The sequence below is a fragment of the Macrotis lagotis genome, chromosome 1 (genome assembly GCF_037893015.1).
Source record: "Macrotis lagotis isolate mMagLag1 chromosome 1, bilby.v1.9.chrom.fasta, whole genome shotgun sequence".
Lineage (NCBI taxonomy): Eukaryota > Metazoa > Chordata > Mammalia > Peramelemorphia > Peramelidae > Macrotis > Macrotis lagotis.
The window spans coordinates 586,213,698-586,219,866 of NC_133658.1; positions in this window are offsets into that span (position 1 = coordinate 586,213,698).

The following is a 6,169-nucleotide window of genomic DNA, read 5'->3' on the forward strand; positions in this document are numbered from 1 at the left end:
CCTCTAAGTACAATCTCTTCAACTGTATTCAACTGTATTTAACTATCATAAAAGAAGGGCAATTCTCAAGAGTAATGAGTTTTTTCTTTGTATTTAAATTGCATTTTTGGCTACTTGCATTATTTTCTCCTTTATTTGAGAATACTGGAATTTGACTCTGATAGTCCTTGGAGTTTTTATCCTGGGGTCTGGTCTCATTTTGGAATTCTGTGTATTCTATCAAGGAATATTTTATTTTTTTGACCTCGTATATCAGGACAGGTTTCCATGATAATTTCTTGAAAGATATTTTCCAGGCTTTTTTTTTTGATCTAGGCTTTCTGGTAGACAAATAATTCATAAATTATCTCTCCTGGATCTATTTTCCAGATTGTTTGCTTTTCCTAAAAGTTTCTTTACATTTTCTTCAATTTATTTTCAGCCATTTGATTTTGTTTGATGGAATCTTGATTAGTTTCTATTCAGCCAATTCTAATTCTTAGAATTTTATTTTCTTCAGTTAGCTTTTGTGTTTCCTTTTCTAGTTGGTTAATTTTACTTTTAGCTGAGATGAATTCCTATTCCAATTGGTCAATTTTATTTTTTGAAGAGTTACATTCTTTTTCCACTTGGTCATTTTTACTTTAAAGGAGTTGGTTTCTTTAGGCACTTTTTTTTCATAATTTTCCTGCATGGCTCATTTTTTTTTCATTTTTCATCTTCTTTTCTTGGATTTTTAAAATCTATTTTAAGCTCTTCTATGACATATGGGATTTGGAGTCCAATTCATAAACTCCTTTGAAACTTACTATGGAGGTAATCTCTCACTTCTTTCTTCTGAGATGCCATTTTTATCATCTCTATCTGAATAGTCACTCTATCGTTATCACTCCTTTTTTATTTTGATTCTTGAACTCTGTTCCTGGGTATAGGGAGTGTTGGCTTGAGTTTTTTGTGCTGGAGTTGCACTCTGATTCATGGATTTTCACTTGCCAAGATGTTACCTATGCAGCCCAGGCATTGCCTATGCAGAGGTTTGCTTCCTCCTTTATGTCCAGGCTCTGCCTATGCAGAGTTTGTTCCCCAATGTTCTCAGAGTTCAGACTTTGTCTGGCAATGGAACCTTCACTGCTAGCCTGCTATCTAGCTGCCAGGACCTGGGTTTCTACTTAACTCTTGGGAACTGGGTCACTTTCCAGTTGCTGAGACCTGGGCTGCACTGTAGCTAGAAGCCTCTGGTTGACTTTTCTTCTCTCCAGCCTAGCTGAACTTTACTTCCCATTTTCCCCTGAAGAGACAGATACTTACTGAAGATCTTCCACAATAGTTGAAAACTTATTTTTATCTTTTTTTTTGGTGGAATCTGTACTTTAATATCTATGTAGAGGCTTCATTTAATTTAAAGAGGGACTTTCATTTAATAATGTGTATGGGAAAATTCCTGGGAGCATGTTAAATTTATGCGCTATCTTGCCTCTGCCTCAGAAGTAAGAGCCTATTTTCTAAGTCATGGTTTACTGTCAAACTGAGACCTGTTAAAGACCTTAGCTTAACAAGGTCAAGGTCTCCCACACTACATCTGGAACCATTTTCAGTCATCCTGATCTATATCTAGCCACTGGACCCAAATGACTGTGGAAGAGAAAGTAAGGCTGATGAATTTGCACAGCTCTCCCTCACTTAAGTCCAATTCACTTATGCGGCATTGCATCACCTCCTGATGATATGGTTCTCTTCAAGAATGATGGGCAAACAACAAACAACAACCACCCACTGTCTTCTTATTATCTTTATGCATCCCCATCCCCACCCCTTTCTGGTTGCACTTCAGAATATCAATATATTGCTTTACTAAACTGCAACACTTAAGACTAGACAGCTAGATGGTATAGTGGATAAAGTGCATGAAGCAGAGTCAGAAGACTCCTTTTCCTGAATTCAATTCTGATCTCATTCACTTACTAGCTATATAACCTTAGGCAAGACACTTAACCCTTTTTTATTTCAGTTTCCTCATCTGGCAAATGAGCTGGAGAAGGAAAATGACAAAACATTCCATTATCTTTGTCAAGAAAATTCAAGGGGCAGCTAGGTGGCAGAGTGGATAAAGCACTGGCCCTGGAGTCAGGAGTACCTGTATTCAAATCTGATCTTGGAAACTTAATAATTACCTAGCTGTGTGGTCTTGGGGAAGCTATTTAACTCCATTTGCCTTGTAAAAACCTAAAAAAAAAAATTCCAAATAGAGTAATGAATTGATTGAAAATAACTGAACAACAACAAATTCCAAAAAACCTAGGATAGGAAGATAGGCAATAGTATGCAGGAATAGTACAGTAGGATTATCACCTTCCTTGTTCCAAACACTATATCTCACTTAATGCCCCTTGGTATGACATTAGCTTTTATTGTTGTTGTTGTTGTTGTTGTTGCTAGAGCATACTTTTTACTAATACTGAGCCCATGATCTGCAGAAACTACTAGATTTTTTTTCCAAGGAACAATTGTCTCCTTCATTTTGTCTTTGTGAAATTTAGTTTTGTTTTGTTTTACCTTAGGCATAAGATGACATTTATCACTACTGAATTTCAACATTGTGTTCTACCTATTATTCTAAAACTTTGAGTAATGGAGGCCTCTCCTGAGGTCATGGCCTAAATTCATTTCAGTCTCTTTAGGGAATATGACCTGTAGTTCATATTGAAGTTGATTCTGTTGCTTTCAAAACTGTTCCTTGGTTAGAACTGATAGCATGTGAAATAGCTAAACACCAAGATTGAGTTGACCTCAAAAGTTCTCATTTTAGGATGTATAGTGAGAAAAAAATTTAAAGATACCTATTTTGGGGAGACAGAGCCAAGATGTCTGAGTAAAGGTAGAGACTCACCTAAGTCTCCCTCACTCCCCACCCAAACCCCTCTATATACCTTTAAATAATGACTCTAAACAAACTGAGGGGGAAACCCACAATAAGACAGAATGAACAATTTTCCAACCCAAGAAAATTTCAAAAGTCAGAAGGAAAGGTCCATCACATCTCATTGAGAGGGGAGCACAGTCCAATAGAGGCTGCACAAGCACAGATTGAACAGCAAATGTGGAGCAAGCCTTGGAAACCCTTGAATAAGCAGTTACTTTTGGAACTCTCAACCCGAAGATGGTAAATAGTTAAATAACTAATCTGAAGGAGATTATAGGGATGCCTTTGCTAGCACTGAGGCAATACTCTGTTGCTTTGCCTCTACTCAGAACTGATAAGAATAGAGGCTTAGGTGGCAGACCCAGGGTAAGAAGAAGCAGTAGCATACCAGAGCTTCTAGTCACAGTGAAGAAGGGATTTTTCTTAGTCTGAGGGCAGAAAAGAGTGATTGTGATGACTCACAGCCAAGGCACAGAGGAAAATAGTAAATCTCTCTCCTTAGATCATTTCACCTAGGAAGAACTGAAAACTTACAGGTTCCTAGAGAAATCTCTGAAAACACCTGCAGAAAATACCTGAAGCTTCAGATGGTCTGCCATCCACTCTGGAAGCAAAACCCTACTTTAAAAAGCATTAAAAGTCAAATAGTAGATTGGAAAAATGAGTCAGTAACAGAGAAAAATATCTGACCATAGAAAGTTACTATTGTGAAAAGGAACCTTAAAAACACTTAGAAGAAATTTATGTATTTAAAACTCCTAAAACCAAAGCTTCTATGACAAATATAAATTGGTCTTGAGCCATGGAAGAGCTCAAAATGTATTTTGAAAAGCAAGTAAAAGAGGTAGAAGAAAATATGAGAAGAAAAATCAAAGCAATATAAGAAAATCAAGAAAATGAGTCAACAGTTTGGTGAAGGATACACAAAAAATACTGAAGACAATAAGACATTAAAAAAACAGACTATGCCAAATGATAAAAGAAGTACAAAAAGACAATGAGAAGAAGAATACCGTAAGGAGCAGAACTGGCCAAATTGAAAAGGAGGTACAAAAACTCACTGTAGAAAATAAATTACTTAAATTAGAACTGAGCAAATGGAAACTAATGTCTTTATGAGAAATCAAGAAGCAATAAAACAAAATCAAAAGAATAAAAAAAAGAAGACAATGAAATATCTCACTGGAAAAATAACTGACCTGGAAAATGGATACAGGTGAGATCATTTAAAAATTATTGATTACCTGGAAGTCATGATTAAAGTCATGATATTTTAAAGAAATTATCAGGGAAACTACCCTTATTCCTAGAACCAGAGGGTAAAAACAGAAATCAAAAGAATCCACTTCCCCATTACTAAAAAGGATCCCCGAATGAAAACTCCAAGGAATATTATAGCCAAATTTCAGAGCTCCCAGATCAAGGAGAAAAGATTGGAAGCTGTCAAAAAAATAACCATTCAAGTATCCTGAAACCACACTTGGGATAATACAAGATTTAGCAGCTTTTACATTAAGGAATTAGAGGACTTGGAATATGATATTCTAGAAGGCAAAACATTTTGGATTAAAAATAAAAATTACTACTTAGAAAAATTGAGTATTATCCTTCAGGAGCAAAAATAGATATTGAATGGAAATAGAGCAGTTTCAAGCATTCTTGATGAAAAGACCAGGATTGAATGGAAAATTTGACTTTCTAATCTAAGACTTAAGAAAAGCATCAAAATGTAAACAGGAAAGGAAAATCATAAAGAACTTAATAAGATTAACTGTTTACATTTCTACATGGGAAGATGATACTTTTAACTCATAAGAACTTTCTCATCATAAGGGCAGCTAGAAGAAGTGCACATACAAACATATGTATATATATATATATATATATATATATATATATATACATATATATATATATTTATATATATGTATAAAGAGGGAATAGATGTGAGCTGAATATGAAGAGAATATCAAAAAATAAAATTAAGAGGTGAATGAAGAAAGGGCTTGAGTAAAAAAAGAAATTGGTATAATGATGTAAATCATCTCACATAAAAGAGGCTATAAAAAACTTTGATAGGATAGGAAGAGGGGGAGGTGATGGGGTGGGAGTGAATCTTTCATTAGATTTGGTTCAAAGAGGGGAATAACATACACACTCAATTGATATAGAAATCTATCTTATAAAAAAGTAGGAAGGGAAGGGAATAAGAGAAGGGGGAGGGTGATAGAAGGGAGGACAGATTGGGGAGGGGTAATCAGAAGCAAAAGATTTTGAGGAGGGACAGAGTGATGTTTGTCCTTCATTCTCAAAGAAGACCACATCATCAGGGAAGGTGATGCCAAAACAAGCACATGAATTGAATTTGAGTGAGGGAGTACAATGATTAGTCATTAACCTTACTTTCTTCTCCAGAGCTATCTGGGTTCATTGGTCAGATATGAATCAGGATGACTTTCGATGGCCCTGGATGCGAGACAGTCAGGGTTAAGTGACTTGCCCAAGGTCACATAGCTTGTAAGTGTCAAGTGTCTGAAGCTGAATTCAAACACTAACCCTCCTGACTCCAAGGCCAGAGCTCTGTGCCACCCAACTGCCTCAAGAAAGAGGGACAGGGAGAAAGGAGAAAAGAGTGAATAGGATAATTGAGGGGAGTAGGATGGAGGGAAATAATATGGTTAGCAATAGTAACTGTGGAAAAATTTTTTTGACACATTTCTCTGATAAAGGCCTCATTTATCAAACATAAAGAAAAATGAATCAAATTTATGAAAAAAAGAATCATTCCCCAATTGATACATGAACTAAAGGTATGAACAATTTTAGCTAATCAAAGCTACCCAAAGGCATATGGGAAAAAATGTACTAATTCACTATAATTTAGAGAAATGCAAATTAAAATGATTCTGAAAATGACAAATATTGGAGGGGATATAAAAATGATATCTTAAGGCACTGTTGGTGGATTTGCAAATTGATTCAGATGTTCTGTAGAGCAATTTGAACTATTCCCAAAGGGCTATTAAAGCATGCATACTCTTTGACCTAGCAATACCACTACTAGATCTATATCCCAAAAGAGATTCTTTAAAAAAGGGAAAAAACCCCTATAAATACAAAAATATTTATAGCAGCTCTTTTCTGGTGGCAAAGAATTAGAAATTGAGGGGATGCCCACCAGTTGGGGAATGGCTAAACAAACTGTGGCATGTGATTATAATGGATTACTTTTATTCTATAAGAAATTTTGAGTAGGACACTCACAAAAAT